The sequence below is a fragment of the Lolium perenne genome, chromosome 2, assembly GCF_019359855.2.
Source record: "Lolium perenne isolate Kyuss_39 chromosome 2, Kyuss_2.0, whole genome shotgun sequence".
Lineage (NCBI taxonomy): Eukaryota > Viridiplantae > Streptophyta > Magnoliopsida > Poales > Poaceae > Lolium > Lolium perenne.
The window spans coordinates 304,263,471-304,278,748 of NC_067245.2; positions in this window are offsets into that span (position 1 = coordinate 304,263,471).

Sequence of the window (15,278 nt, forward strand, 5' to 3'; positions counted from 1 at the left end):
GAAGCATATACATTTGCCTCAAGATATATTCCTGATATTGAGACCAGATTCAACCGGGGTCGCAGAATTTTGGAAGTTGGAGGATCTGTTTTTAATCATGGTGTTGAGCTAATAGGAAAGAGGACCGAAAAAATATTAGAGCAGTCTGAATTTGAACAGCTGTCTTGGTATGTGCTGAATAATGCTACAGAGGCTGATGAATATGTTAAGTGTGTACTATGCACACGAAATACTCAGTTCCTCGCATATACTATGAACTTGTATCAAAATGAAATATATTCAGCTGACTTGGCTATGTTTTGCAGGTTGTACATGGAAATGAATGGAAAGCTATCGGCACGTGGGAGTGGGTTTCAGGACTGGTTTGAGAAATATGTAAGATGTTCAATTGCACTCTGACTTGTCTATGTGTTTTCACATGAGATGACCTCTTGTCTATTTTGTAATTGTAGATCTCGAAACTCCATGCGGAGAATCCAGGCGCTGTTAGTGCTGATCTCCTTGTCCTATCACGTCGTCCAGATAAGAGGGTGTTGGTAGCTGCAGCTTGCAATGCCAATGGTGTCCATTACAGCTCCTATGAGCGTGAACAACATTTGAAGACATGAAATAGTGGCATCACAACCAGTGGAGATCACTTGACAACCAGAAAGAAGAGATCAGAGTCATTTGACCATTATGGTCACATAGAAGAGGTTATTCAGTTGTTCTATAGTGATAAGGTTACTGTCCGATCTGTGGTTCTATTTAAGTGTTATTGGTACAACCAAGATCCAAACAAGGGCAAAGGTGCCAGAAATGATGGGTATTTCATATCAGTTAATACTACTGCTCAGTGGTACAAGGATGATCCTTATATTTTGGTACCTCAAGCGGCCAAGGTACTTTTCTTGGAAGACAGATCTAGAAAAGGATAGCAGTATGTGCAAAAGTTTGCGGCAAGGAACATATATGATTTGGATGAGAATGCGGATCCAATAATTGGTGCCCAGCAAGATGATTTCGCTGGTTGTATGCAAACTAAAGTTGCTGACATTGATGAAACCTCGTTGGATACAGGTATCCCTGCACATGATGGAGAAGTAGATTTCACTGTTGAGGTTAGCATAGTCGACAAAGAGATGGATAAACTGAAGCTACCTGGTGAATCTCAGGAGGAGAATGGACACGACTAGCAGGATGAGACCATGCACGAATATCAGAATGAAGACGGAGGTGATGATGATGATGATGGTGATGATTAGACTCTTGTCTCTGTATCATGCTGTGAGATGAAGAACCATGATTTGTTTTGATTTTTCTATTTGGAAAATGTATGAGTCCTGAAGACAATTATCTGTTGGATTGTAATCCCATGATGACTAATTATTTATGTTTGTTGTCCTACTAAAAGTTGGTCAAACTTAATTGTGTGGAAGTAATCCCATGATGTTTGATTCATAGGGTCATATCCCATAGGAAAATAGAATGATAATACTTGATCAAACTAATGCAGAATATCTTATAACCACAATCAAATAGAATTTCTCTTGACATAGGATTCAAGTTGGCATGGCATCCCTATCATACAGGGGTTTTATTCATACTATGCTACAAATCGAAAATAAGATGGGTCAGCACTTTATCGTGGCAGATAGGGCAGCTGGCGTTCGTTACAAACCAGGAGAAGATGCACTTCCTATGGAACGGGTGTTTGCATCCCCGGAGACGCACCGTTGTGCGCTGCGACAGCCCCAGCATGCATATGCTGCAGTGGCCGTCCTCCGGCGCAACTAGGACCCAACTGTCCTGCAGCGCCGGCAAGTTGACGATGAGCCGGTGGTCCACCCTAAGGGTGAGGTCGAAGTGGAGGCCACCGAGCCGACGACACGCCTGCTGCCACATCAGGTGCATAACATCGTAAGGCATGATGATGTCCCACTCCTCCTCCGTGAGGTTCAGGTTCTTGAGCAGCCATACACGGGCAAGAATCTCGCGCATAGTTCGCACGACATTGCCCCCCACTACGCAGCTCCCTCGGAGGCAAGCCAAGATCCAGCACCACCTCTTCGCAGGGCGTAGTGGTGATATCGTCCTCATCCAGTGGGGCAGGGAGGGGGCCGGCCATCCTCCTGAGCTCGTACGTCCTCGAGAAGAAGATGTGCACTGTCATAGTGTACGGGGACGCCTCGCCCTCGCCCACGGCCGGCGGCTCGCCGACGGAGAAGTCGGTCGTGCTTGCCGACACACGGCAGGCACGGAAGACATGTGGGCCAGACTCGATGATGCGCTCGCGTGAGGAGCGCTCTAGTAGGGGCGTCGCCGCCATTGGGGATTCTTCGGAGGGCTGTAGACTGGCGGCTAGTCGACGGTGAGGTGGTTGGTGTGAGATCTCTGGGATGAGGCCAGGGGAAGTGGGCGAAGTGCTCGGGACTAGGGACTGCCCTCAACTTTCCGCAGTAGTATGATAATAATTGGTGGACGAGGGAGACTAGTCCAGAGACTACCCAAAGTTGATAAATCATGTTCGAGGGAAAATGCCCAAGATTTATTATCAAAATTCAAGCTAATTTCGCCGATTTTGTTCTGCCGTTCATTAGACATCATCCAACGGCCTTGGTCTCTGGGATTCGCTGCTACAGTGTCATCTACTATTTTCTACCCAATTCCAGAAACATCCATAAAGCTAGTAGATAGCTTTCCTGCTTGTTGGCCCCAACCCATTTTTTAATCTTTTCTTCCTTATCCCCTTCGCTCATGCTAGCAGCTACTTGCAGCCATTGCTACACCAGCGAGGTGATCTCTATGATAGGCACGGTTTTAGTAAGACAGCAAGTTGTAGATAGCTAACCATGAGACACATGCCTCTCTGGTTGAGACTGAGCTCGCTCTTGTGATTGGGCTCCAATGGTCGAGGTGAGTCACAGCTGTAATGACAGAGGTTTGTGCTGAATTAATTAGCACAGAGGCGTAACTAGCACTAGATGGAGAAGGCATAGTACACATATCGGACACGAAGTCACGTCTGGCGAGCAGCTCGCATTCACTTGCATCAGTGCGGTACAACAAAGATGATGAAGAAGGATTGGAGCTTTGAAGGTAGTCAGAAAAGTTACAAAAAATAATACGTGCAAAACTTAACCTGTATAGACGCACATGCATGGATAATTTTACATTTCTGCATGAGAAAGACATGTCAATTTTTAGTACGACATGGTTTGATTTGTCAAATTTGATGCTCCTTAATGCATTTTAAGTGAAAATTACAGGTTTATTCATTATAATTGCCGATTTTTAACGTTACGTGCAGCTGACTAGCAAACTATAAGTGTGTGATTGCTTGCTTCCAAAATAAGGATATGTAATCATTTTGTATAAGGTAGTACCAATTAGTCGTTATATTGCAGAAATTAAATAGTTTTGAGAGTTTCTAATCGTTGCTACTCCATAAGAATGGTCATGTTGACAAATTTGATCCGGTGTTGAACAGAGCGAGAAACATTTCAAAAACTTGAGCATGGAAGAGGCTAGGGGTAAATGCCCCAAGGCCAGCCGAGCCTATCGTAGGTGCCGTCCCGAGGAGGAAGTACCTTAATTTGGGCGCGCGCGGACGCTGCGGTACCCGAGCTCGAGACGCCGCCGTACCGGTAGCTCGACCCGCGACGAGGCATGGCGGCGGCGGCGGAAGCGAGCGGCGGCGGCGGAAGGTAAAGCTCTGCTGAAAAACATATTAGGCACAAATGGGCAACCTTCGGTAACCCATGTTCCATTTTTTTGTCGGATAACCCCATGTACCACCTTCCCAATAGAAAAAGTACTGTTCAACCTTCCCCTGTTGGGCCCAATATTTCACTTTTGGGTTGCCAAGGAACATCTACATGGTAATTGTTATCGGTCTACTTGATCCCATTGTCGAAGCCCAATAACTACAAATGGGTCTTTCTGCTCATGCAATTTCGGCCCTTTTCTAATGAAACATAGATCCTATGATTGGCAAATAAAAATACACGGAGATTCTACATAAAAGTTGTTTTTATTTATTTTGAATTATAGGGTTCCAATCTTTGAAACTGCTCATGCCCAATATGAAAATCCTTGATCGCTCCATACCCACATGGATAACGGTATTTTTAAAAATTCATAAAGTGGATTTGAAATTTAAAACATATCCTAATAATTCCTTGATTTAATCTATCAACTTGCAAGATCTTGGAGCCAAAGAGCTTGTATTAGTCTGCGAAAATAATACTGATAAACCTGTCGTTAACAAGAAATGAAGGTTTATCGTTCATAGAGGATGCCATGTGGGACCCATGAGGCAAAGAGCGTCCTCAACGTTTCAAAGAAAAAGGCAAGTAGCCCGAAAATAGGGGTAAAAAATAAATCCTACAAAGGAAACATTTATAGGTCATAGAGGCTGACATGTGGGACCGATCTGCCAGCTGCATCCTCATCATTTCGAAGTCGGCAGGGATCAGAAGAAAAAGGCAAATAGCCAGAAATTAGGGGTCAAAAATAAATCCAAAAAGGAAACTTTTATTCTTAATAGAGGATGACATGTGGGACCGACCTGCCAGCAGCGTCCTCATCGTTTCAAAGGCCGCAGGGGATCAAAAGAAAAAGGCAAATAGCCAGAAATTAGGGGTAAAAAATAAATCCAACAAAGGAAAGGTTTATTGTTCATAGAGGCTGACATGTGGGACCCATGAGCCAGCGGCAACCTCAATTTCAAAGGCGGCATATGATCGAAAAGAAAAAGGCAAGTTAGCAAAAATCAGTGGGTAAAAAAATCTAAGAAATGAAACTTTATTGTACAGTCCCATGAGCCACACCTTACTCAACGTTTCAGTGGCGGCATGAGATAGAAAGAAAAAGGAAAGTGACCAAATATCAGGAGCAAAAAATAATCCAAGAAAAGAAACTTTTATTGTACATAGAGGATGACATATGGGTCCCACTTATACAAGCTCTTTCGCTCCATGATCTTGCAAGTTGATTGTACATAGAGGATGACATGCGGGCCCCTTGTGTCAGCAGCTTACTCAACGTTTCCAAGGCGGCAGGGGATCAAAAGAAAAAGGAAGTAGCCAGAAATTAGCGGTCAAAATAACTCCAAGGAAGGAAACTTTTATTGTTCATAGAGTATGACATGCGGGACCCATGCGCTAGCAGCTTCCTCAACGTTTCAAAGGGGCATGAGATCGAAAGAAAAAGACAAGTGACCAAATATCAGGAGCCAAAAATAATCCAAGAAAAGAAACTTTATTGTACATAAAAGATGACATGCGGGTCCCATTTTGCAGCAGCGGTGTCAACGTTTCAAATGCGGCTTGAGATCAAAAGAAAAAGAGTAGCCAGAAATTAGGGGTAAAAAAAAACTCCCAGAAAAGAAAGTTGATTGTACATAGAGGATGGCATGCGGGTCCCATGACCCAGCACCTTACTCAACGTTTCAGAGGCGGCATGAGATCGAAAGAAAAAGGAAAGAGACCAAATACCAGGAGCAAAAAATAATCCAAGAAAAATAAACTTTTATTGTACATAGAGGATGACATATGGGTCCCACTTATACAAGCTCTTCCGCCCCAAGATCTTGCAAGTTGATTGTACATAGAGGATGACATGCGGGCCCCTTGTGTCAGCAGCTTAATCAACGTTTCCAAGGCGGCAGGGGATCAAAAGAAAAAGGAAACAGCCAAAAATAAGAGGGTGAAAAAAAATCCAAGAAAAGAAACTTTTATAGTATCGAGGATGACATGTGGGTCCCATGAGCCAGCAGCTTCCTCAACGTTTCAGAGGCTGCATGAGATCGAAAGAAAAAGGCAAGTGACAAAAATAAGGGGGTAAAAAAAATCCAAGAAAAGAGACTTGATTGTACATAGAGGATGACATGCGGGTCCCACCAGTCAGCAGCTTACTAACGTTTCCAAGGCGGCAGGGGATGAAAAGAAAAAGGAAATAGCCAAAGATCAGAGGGTGAAAAAAATCCAAGAAAAGAAACTTTTGTAGTACATAGAGGATGACATGCGGGTCCCATGGGCCAGCAGGTTCCTCAACGTTTTCAAGGGCGGCATGAGATCGAAAGAAAAAGGCAAGTGACCAAAAATCAGAGGGTGAAAAATAATCCAAGAAAAGAAACTTTTATTGTACATAGAGGATGACATGCTGTCCCAACGTTTCAAATGCGGCTTGAGATCAAAAGAAAAAGAAAGTAGCCAGAAATTAGGGGGTAAAAAAAAACTCCAAGAAAAGAAAATTGATTGTACATAGAGGATGACATGCGGGTCCCATGAGTCAGCAGATTCCTCAACGTTTCAAACGTGGCATGAGATCGAAAGAAAAAGGCAAGTGACCAAATATCAGGAGCCAAAAATAATCCAAGAAAAGAAACTTTATTGTACATAGAGGATGACATGCGGGTCCCATTTTGCAGCAGCGGTCTCAACGTTTCCAAGGCGGCACAGGACCAAAAGAAAAATGAAGTTGCCAGAAATCAGGGGGTGAAAAAAATCCAAGAAAAGAAAGATTTCAATTGGGCTGCATCTGGACATCTGGGCCTTCGAACTATCCTTCTGGGCCTTTTGACTCGTACAATTTCAGCCCACTCCAGAACATGAAAGTTCGGATTTTTCTCAAAAAAAAAAAAACAGGAAAGTCCTATGCTTCGCCAAAACAAAAAACAAGGAGATTCAAGATATAAGTTGTAAAAATAAAGATTTAATTTATCCGTTTGCAATAGCTCAGAGCGAAATACACTGTTTATTGTCTGCAAAATAATCAAGATATCACATGTTTCTTGTACGGGAGGTGACATCGTGGACCCATGAGCCACAGGCGTCGTCCAACGTTTCAAAGGCGGCAGGGGATCGAAAATAAAAAAAAACCAAATATCAGTTGGTAAAAAAATCCAAGAAAAGAAAACATTTATCGTTCTGAGAGGATGACATGCGGGACCGATGAGGCAGCAGCATCCTCAACGTTTCCAAGGCGGCAGGGGATCAAAGAAAAAAAGGAAATAGCCAGAAATTAATTAGGGGTTCAAAATAAATCCATCAAAGGAAAGTTTTATTGTTCATAGAGGATGACATGTGGGACCGACCTGCCAACAGCGTCCTCATCATTTCAAAGGGGGCAGGAGATCAAAAGAAAAAGGCAAATAGCCAGAAATTAGGGGTAAAAAATAACTCCAAGAAAGGAAACTTTTATTGTTCATAGAGGATGACATGCGGGACCCATGAGCCAGCAGCTTACTTAACATTTCAAAGGCGGCATGAGATCGAAAGAAAAAGGCAAGTGACAAAATATCAGGAGCCCAAGATAATCCAAGAAAAGAAACTTTATTTACATAGAGGATGACATGCGGGTCCCATTTTGCAGCAGCGGTCCCAACGTTTCAAATGCGGCTTGAGATCAAAAGAAAAAGAAAGTAGCCAGAAATTAGGGGGTCAAAAAAAATCCAAGAAAATAAAGTTGATGGACATAGAGGATGACATGCGGGTCCCATGAGCTAGCAGCTTACTCAACGTTTCCAAGGCGGCAGGGGATCAAAAGAAAAAGGAAATAGCCAAAAATCAGAGGGTGAAAAAAAAAAGAAAATGAACTTTTATAGTACATAGAGGATGACATGCGGGTCCCATGAGCCAGCAGGTTCCTCAACGTTTCAAACGTGGCATGAGATCGAAAGAAAAAGGCAAGTGACCAAATATCAGGAGCCAAAAATAATTCAAGAAAAGAAACTTGATTGTACATAGAGGATGACATGCGGGTCCCAATTAGCAGCAGCGGTATCACCGTTTGAGAGGCTGCACGGGATCGAAAGAAAAAGGCAAGTGACCAAATATCAGGAGCCAAAAATAATCCAAGAAAAGAAATTTTATTGTACGTAGAGGATGACATGCGGGTCCCATTTTGCAGCAGCGGTCTCAACGTTTCCAAGGCGGCACGGAACCGAAAGAAAAATGAACTAGCCGAGAAATCAGGGGGTGAAAAAATCCAAGAAGAAAGATTTCAATTGGGCTGCATCACGGACATCTGGGCCTTCGAACTATCCTGCTTGGCCTTTTGACTCGTACAATTTCAGCCCACTCCAAAACAGGAAAGTTCCGAATTTTCTAAAAAAAAGGAAAGTCCTATGCTTCGCAAAGACAAAAAAACAAGGAGATTCAACATATAAGTTTGTTTATGTAAAAATAAAGATTTAATTATCCGTTTGAAATAGCTCAGAGCGCAATACATTGTTTATTGTCTGCAAAATAATCAAGATATCATATGTTTCTTGTACGGGAGGCTGACATCGGGGACCCATGAGCCAACAGCGTCGTCAACGTTTTAAAGGCGGCAGGGGATGGAAAGAAAAAATAAACCATAAATCTGTTGGTAAAAAATCCAAGAAAAGAAACATTTTCGTTCTGAGAGGATGACATGCGGGACCCATGAGGCAGCAGCATCCTCAGCGTTTATTGTTCATAGAGGTTGACATGTGGGACCCGTGAGCCAGCAGCGTCCTCAACGTTTTAAAGGCTGCACGTGATCGAAAGAAAAAATAAGCCAAAAATCGTTTGGTCAACAAAATCCAAGAAAATAAACATTTACCGTTCTGAGAGGATGACATGCGGGACCCATGAGGCAGCAGCATCCTCAACGATTCCAAGGCGGCAGGGGAAATATCCAGAAATTAATTAGTGGTTCAAAATAAATCAATCAAAGCAAACTATTATTGTTCATAGATGATGACATGTGGGACCGACCTGCCAACATATGACGTCCTCATCGTTTCAGAGGGGGCAGGAGATCAAAAGAAAAAGGCAAATAGCCAGAAATTAGGGGTAAAAAATAACTCCAAGAAAGGAAACTTTTATTGTTCATAGAGGATGACATGCGGGACCCATGAGCCAGCAGCTTACTCAACGTTTCAAAGGAGGCATGAGATCGAAAGAAAAAGGCAAGTGACAAAATATCAGGAGCCAAAGATAATCCAAGAAAAGAAACTTTATTGTACGTAGAGGATGACATGCGGGTCCCATTTAGCAGCAGCGGTCTCAACGTTTCAAATGCGGCTTGAGATCAAAAGAAAAAGAAAGTTGATTGTACATAGAGGATGACATGCGGGTCCCATGAGTCAGCAGCTTACCCAACGTTTCCAAGGCGGCAGGGGATCAAAAGAAAAAGGAAATAGCCAAAAGTGAGAGGGTGAAAAAAAAATAAAGAAAATAAACTTTTATAGCACATAGAGGATGACATGCGGGTCCCATGAGCCAGCATGTTCCTCAACGTTTCAAACGTGGCATGAGATCGAAAGAAAAAGGCAAGTGACCAAATATGAGGAGCTAAAAATAATTCAAGAAAAGAAAGTTTTATAGTACATAGAGGATGACATGCGGGTCCCATTTAGCAGCAGCGGTATCACCGTTTGAGAGGCGGCAGGGGTTCAAAAGAAAAAAGAAATCCCCAAAAATCAGAGCCTGAAAAAAACCAAGAAAATGAACTTTTATAGTACATAGAGGATGACATGCGGGTCCCATGAGCCTGCAGGTTCCTCAACGTTTCAAACGTGGCATGAGATCGAAAGAAAAAGGCAAGTGCCCAAATATGAGGTGCCAAAAAAAACTCCAAGAAAAGAAAGTTGATTGCTCATAGAGGATGACATGCGGGTCCCATTTAGCTACAGCGGTCTCACTGTTTGAGAGGCGGCAGGGGATCGAAAGAAAAAGGCAAGTGACCAAATATCAGGAGCCAAAAATAATTCAAGAAAAGAAAGTTTTATAGTCCATAGAGGATGACATGCAGGTCCCATTTAGCAGCAGCGGTATCACCGTTTGAGAGGCGGCAGGGGATCGAAAGAAAAAGGCAAGTGACCAAATATGAGGTGCCAAAAAAATCCAAGAAAAGAAAGTTTTATAGTACATAGAGGATGACATGCGGGTCCCATTTAGCAGCAGCGGTATCACCGTTTGAGAGGCGGCAGGGGATCGAAAGAAAAAGGCAAGTGACCAAATATGAGGTGCCAAAAAAATCCAAGAAAAGAAAGTTTTATAGTACATAGAGGATGACATGCGGGTCCCATTTAGCAGCAGCGGTATCACCGTTTGAGAGGCGGCAGGGGATCGAAAAAAAAGGCAAGTGACCAAATATGAGGTGCCAAAAAAAACTCCAAGAAAAGAAAGTTGATTGCACATAGAGGATGACATGCGGGTCCCATTTAGCAGCAGCGGTCTCAACGTTTCCAAGGCGGCAAGGGATCAAAAGAAAAAGGAAGTAGCCAGAAATCAGGGGGTCAAAAAAAATCCAAGAATAGAAAGAATTTTGGTTCATAGAGGATGACATGCGGGACCCATGATCCTGCATCGTAAACGGCTCGATCGGAGAACGTTGAACGAGATGGCGTGATCGAGAAAAAAAACAATGCCAGAGAGGCTGCCATCTAGGCCCTACATCCCTCGGCGGTGCAGATTTGCGTTGACTCGGCCGGCGAACCCGAGATTTCGAGATGCACCACGTCCCGGGCCACCATACGCGACGTTTTGGCCGCTTTCGTCGGGCTAGGTGGCCTCAAAAACGAGAAAAAAAAAGTTTTGACATGCACCACGGAGGGACCCAAAATCGTCGGCCATGGTACACCAGCAACCACGGCGCGACTTCAACTTCGTCGGCCATGGCAACTTTTCTTGTAGTGATATCCCTCTCAAGCAACCCTGCAATCACGATACAAGAAGTCTCTTGTGTCCCCAACACACCCAATACACTTGTCAGATGTATAGGTGCACTAGTTCGGTGAAGAGATAGTGAGATGCAAGTAATATGGATGTATATGATTGGTAATAGCAATCTGAATAAAATATGGCAGCGAGTAAACATGCAGTGGAATAGTAAACAAACAGTGACCTCGGCGCCAGAAAATGCTTGCTGGCGTGCAGTTGACGTGGGAGATAGGAATATTTGTGGTGTAGCTTTTCTATTCGGAGACAAGGCCTAGGGATCATACTTTCACTAGTGGACACTCTCAACATTGATCACAGAATAAAACCACTCTACACTCTCTTGTTGGATGATGAACACCACTAATTGTGTAGGGCTACAAGAGCACCTCAATGCCGGAGTTAACAAGCTCCACAACATTCGATGTTCATATTTAAATAACCTTAGAGTGCATGATAGACCAACGCAATTATACCAAGTACTAACATAGCATGCACACCGTCACCGACAGACTATGAAAGGAGGAATAGATCACATCAATACCATCATAGTAATAGTTAACTCCATAATCTACAAGAGATTACAATCATAAACTACGCCAAGTACTACATGATGCACACACTGTCACCATTACATCATGGAGGAGGAATAGAGTACTTTAATAACATCACTAGAGTAGCACATAGATTAATAGTGATACAAAGCTCATCATATGAATCTCAATCATGTAAGGCAGCTCATGAGATCATTGTATTGAAGTACATGGGAGAGAGAGATTAACCACATAGCTACCGGTACAGCCCTTAGCCTCGATGGAGAACTACTCCCTCCTCATGGGAGACAGCAGCGTTGATGGAGATGGCGGTGGTGTCGATGGAGATGCTTTCCGGGGGCACTTCCCCGTCCCGGCAGTGTGCCGGAACAGAGACTCCTGTCCCCCAGATCTTGGCTTCGCGATGGCGGCGGCTCTGGAAGGTTGATACGTCTCCGACGTATCGATAATTTCTTATGTTCCATGCCACATTATTGATGATATCTACATGTTTTATGCATACTTTATGTCATATTCGTGCATTTTCTGGAACTAACCTATTAACAAGATGCCGAAGTGCCAGTTCCTGTTTTCTGCTGTTTTTGGTTTCAGAAATCCTAGTAAGGAAATATTCTCGGAATCGGACGAAATCAACGCCCAGCATCCTATTTTTCCACGAAGCTTCCAGAACACCCGAGAGTCGCCAGAGGGGGGCCACAGGGGCCCCAGATGATAGGCCGGCGCGGCCCAGGCCCTGGCCGCGCCGCCCTATGGTGTCGTCGTCTCGTTGACCTTCTGACGCCGCCTCTTCGCCTATTTAAGCCCCCTCGACCTAAAACCTCGATACGAAAAAAGCCACGGTACGAGAAACCTTCCAGAGCCGCCGCCATCGCGAAGCCAAGATCTGGGGGATAGGAGTCTCTGTTCCGGCACGCCGCCGGGACGGGGAAGTGCCCCCGGAAGGCTTCTCCATCGACACCGCTGCCATCTCCACCACCATCTTCATCACCGCTGTTGTCTCCCATGAGGAGGGAGTAGTTCTCCATCGAGGCTCGGGGCTGTACCGGTAGCTATGTGGTTAATCTCTCTCCTATGTACTTCAATACAATGATCTCATGAGCTGCTTTACATGATTGAGATTCATATGAGTTTTGTATCACTACTATTTTGTGTGCTACTCTAGTGATGTTATTAAAGTATTCTATTCCTCCTGCATGATGTAAAGTGGACAGTGTGTGCATCATGTAGTACTTGGCGTAGTTTATGATCGTGATCTCTTATGGATTGTGAAGTTAACTATTACTATGATGGTATTGATGCGATCTATTCCTCCTTTCATAGTGTGAAGGTTACGGTGTGCATGCTATGTTAGTACTTGGTTTGGTTGTGTTGATCTATCTTGCACTCTAAGGTTATTTAAATGTGAACATTGATATTGTGGAGCTTGTTAACTCCGGCATTGAGGGTTCGTGTAATCCTACGCAATGGTGTTCATCATCCAACAAGAGTGTAGAGTCTAGCATCTATCTATTTATTTATGTGATCAATGTTGAGAGTGTCCACTAGTGAAAGTATGATCCCTAGGCCTTGTTCCTAAATACTGAAATCGCTGCTTGTTTACTGTTTACTATCTTTCTACTGCCTGCAATATTACCACCATCAACTACACGCCAGCAAGCACTTTTCTGGTGCTGTTGCTACTACTCATATATATTCATACCACCTGTATTTCACTATCTCTTCGCCGAACTAGTGCACCTATTAGGTGTGTTGGGGACACAAGAGACTTCTTGCTTTGTGGTTGCAGGGTTGCATGAGAGGGATATCTTTGACCTCTTCCTCCCTGAGTTCGATAAACCTTGGGTGATCCACTTAAGGGAAAACTTGCTGCTGTTCTACAAACCTCTGCTCTTGGAGGCCCAACACTGTCTACAGGAAAAGGAGGGGGCGTAGACATCAAGCTATTTTCTGGCGCCGTTGCCGGGGAGGAAAGGTAAAAGGCACTCATACTCCGGTTCCGAGTATGATGCTTTTACGGCGCCATTGTGTTTGTGCTCGAAGCTATTTCCTTTAGATCCTGCAATTGCATCTTTTTGTTTCTTGTTTACACTAGTTGGGCATAATGGAAAACAACAAAAATATGAGAGATCTTTATGAGCTTTATCTTGAATTAGGACATGATGTGTTTGAAGAGAGAATTAAAAAACCCATGGAACTTTATATGCATGCTAATGGGAATGTTATTAATATGAATGCTTTGAACACTATTGTTGCTAATGCTATGGAAAATTCTAAGCTTGGGGAAGCTGGTTTTGATGAGCATGATCTTTTTAGTCCCCCAAGCATTGAGGAGGAAATTTACTTTGATGATACTTTGCCTCCTATTTATGATGATTATAATGATAGTAGTCTTTTGGTACCACATGTTATGGAGGATAAATTTGATTATGATTACAATATGCCTCCTATATTTGATGATGAGAATAATAATGATAGCTACTTTGTTGAATTTGCTCCCACTACAACTAATAAAATTGATTATGCTTATGTGGAGAGTAATAATTTTATGCATGAGACTCATGATAAGAATGCTTTATGTGATAGTTATATTGTTGAGTTTGCTCATGATGCTACTGAAAGTTATTATGAGAGAGAAAAATATGGTTGTAAAAATTTCATGTTACTAAAACACCTCTCTATGTGCTGAAATTTTTGAAACTACACTTGTTTTATCTTTCTATGCTTGTTGCATTATGCTTCTTGAACTTGTTTATTTACAAGATTCCTATGCATAGGAAGCATGTTAGGCTTAAATTTGTTTCATACTTGCCTCTTGATGCTCTCTTTTTTGCTTCAAATACTATTTCTAGCGAGTGCATCATTAAAACTGCTGAGCCCATCTTAATGGCTATAAAGAAAGAACTTCTTGGGAGATAACCCATGTGTTATTTTACTACAGTACTTTGTTTTATATTTGAGTCTTGGAAGTTGTTTACTACTGTAGCAACCTCTCCTTATCTTAGTTTTGTGTTTTGTTGTGCCAAGTAAAGTCGTTGATAGTAAGGTTCATACTAGATTTGGATTACTGCGCAGAAACAGATTTCTTTGCTGTAACGAATCTGGGCAAAATTCTCTGTAGGTAACTCAGAAAATTATGCCAATTTACGTGAGTGATCCTCAGATATGTATGCAACTTTCATTCAATTTGAGCATTTTCATTTGAGCAAGTCTGGTGCCTCAATAAAATTCGTCTTTACGGACTGTTCTGTTTTGACAGATTGTGCCTTTTATTTCGCATTGCTCCTTTTGCTATGTTGGATGGATTTCTTTGTTCCATTGACTTACAGTAGCTTTGGGAAATGTCCAGAAGTGTTAATAATGATTGTGTCACCTCTGAACATGTGAATTTTTGATTATGCGCTAACCCTCTAATGAGTTGTTTCGAGTTTGGTGTGGAGGAAGTTTTCAAGGGTCAAGAGAGGAGGATGATATACTACGATCAAGAAGAGTGAAAACTCTAAGCTTGGGGAAGCCCCGGTGGTTCATCCCTGCATATTTCAAGAAGACTTAAGCATCTAAGCTTGGGGATGCCCAAGGCATCCCCTTCTTCATCGACAAATTATCAGGTTCCTTCTCTTGAAACTATATTTTTATTCGGTCACATCTTATGTACTTTACTTGGAGCGTCTGTATGTTTCTTGTTTTTGTTTTTGTTTGAATAAATGATTGTGTGGGAGAGAGACACGCTCCGCTGGTTCATATGAACACATGTGTTCTTAGCTTTTAATGTTCACGGCGAAGGTTGAAACTGCTTCGTTAATTTGTTATATGGTTGGAAACGGGAAATGCTACATGTAGTAATTTGTAAAATGTCTTGGATAATGTGATACTTGGCAATTGTTGTGCTCATGTTTAAGCTCTTGGATCATATACTTTGCACCCATTAATGAAGAAATACATAGAGCTTGCTAAAATTTGGTTTGCATAATTGGTCTCTCTAAGGTCTAGATAATTTCTAGTATTGAGTTTGAACAACACGGAAGACGGTGTAGAGTCTTATAATGTTTACAAT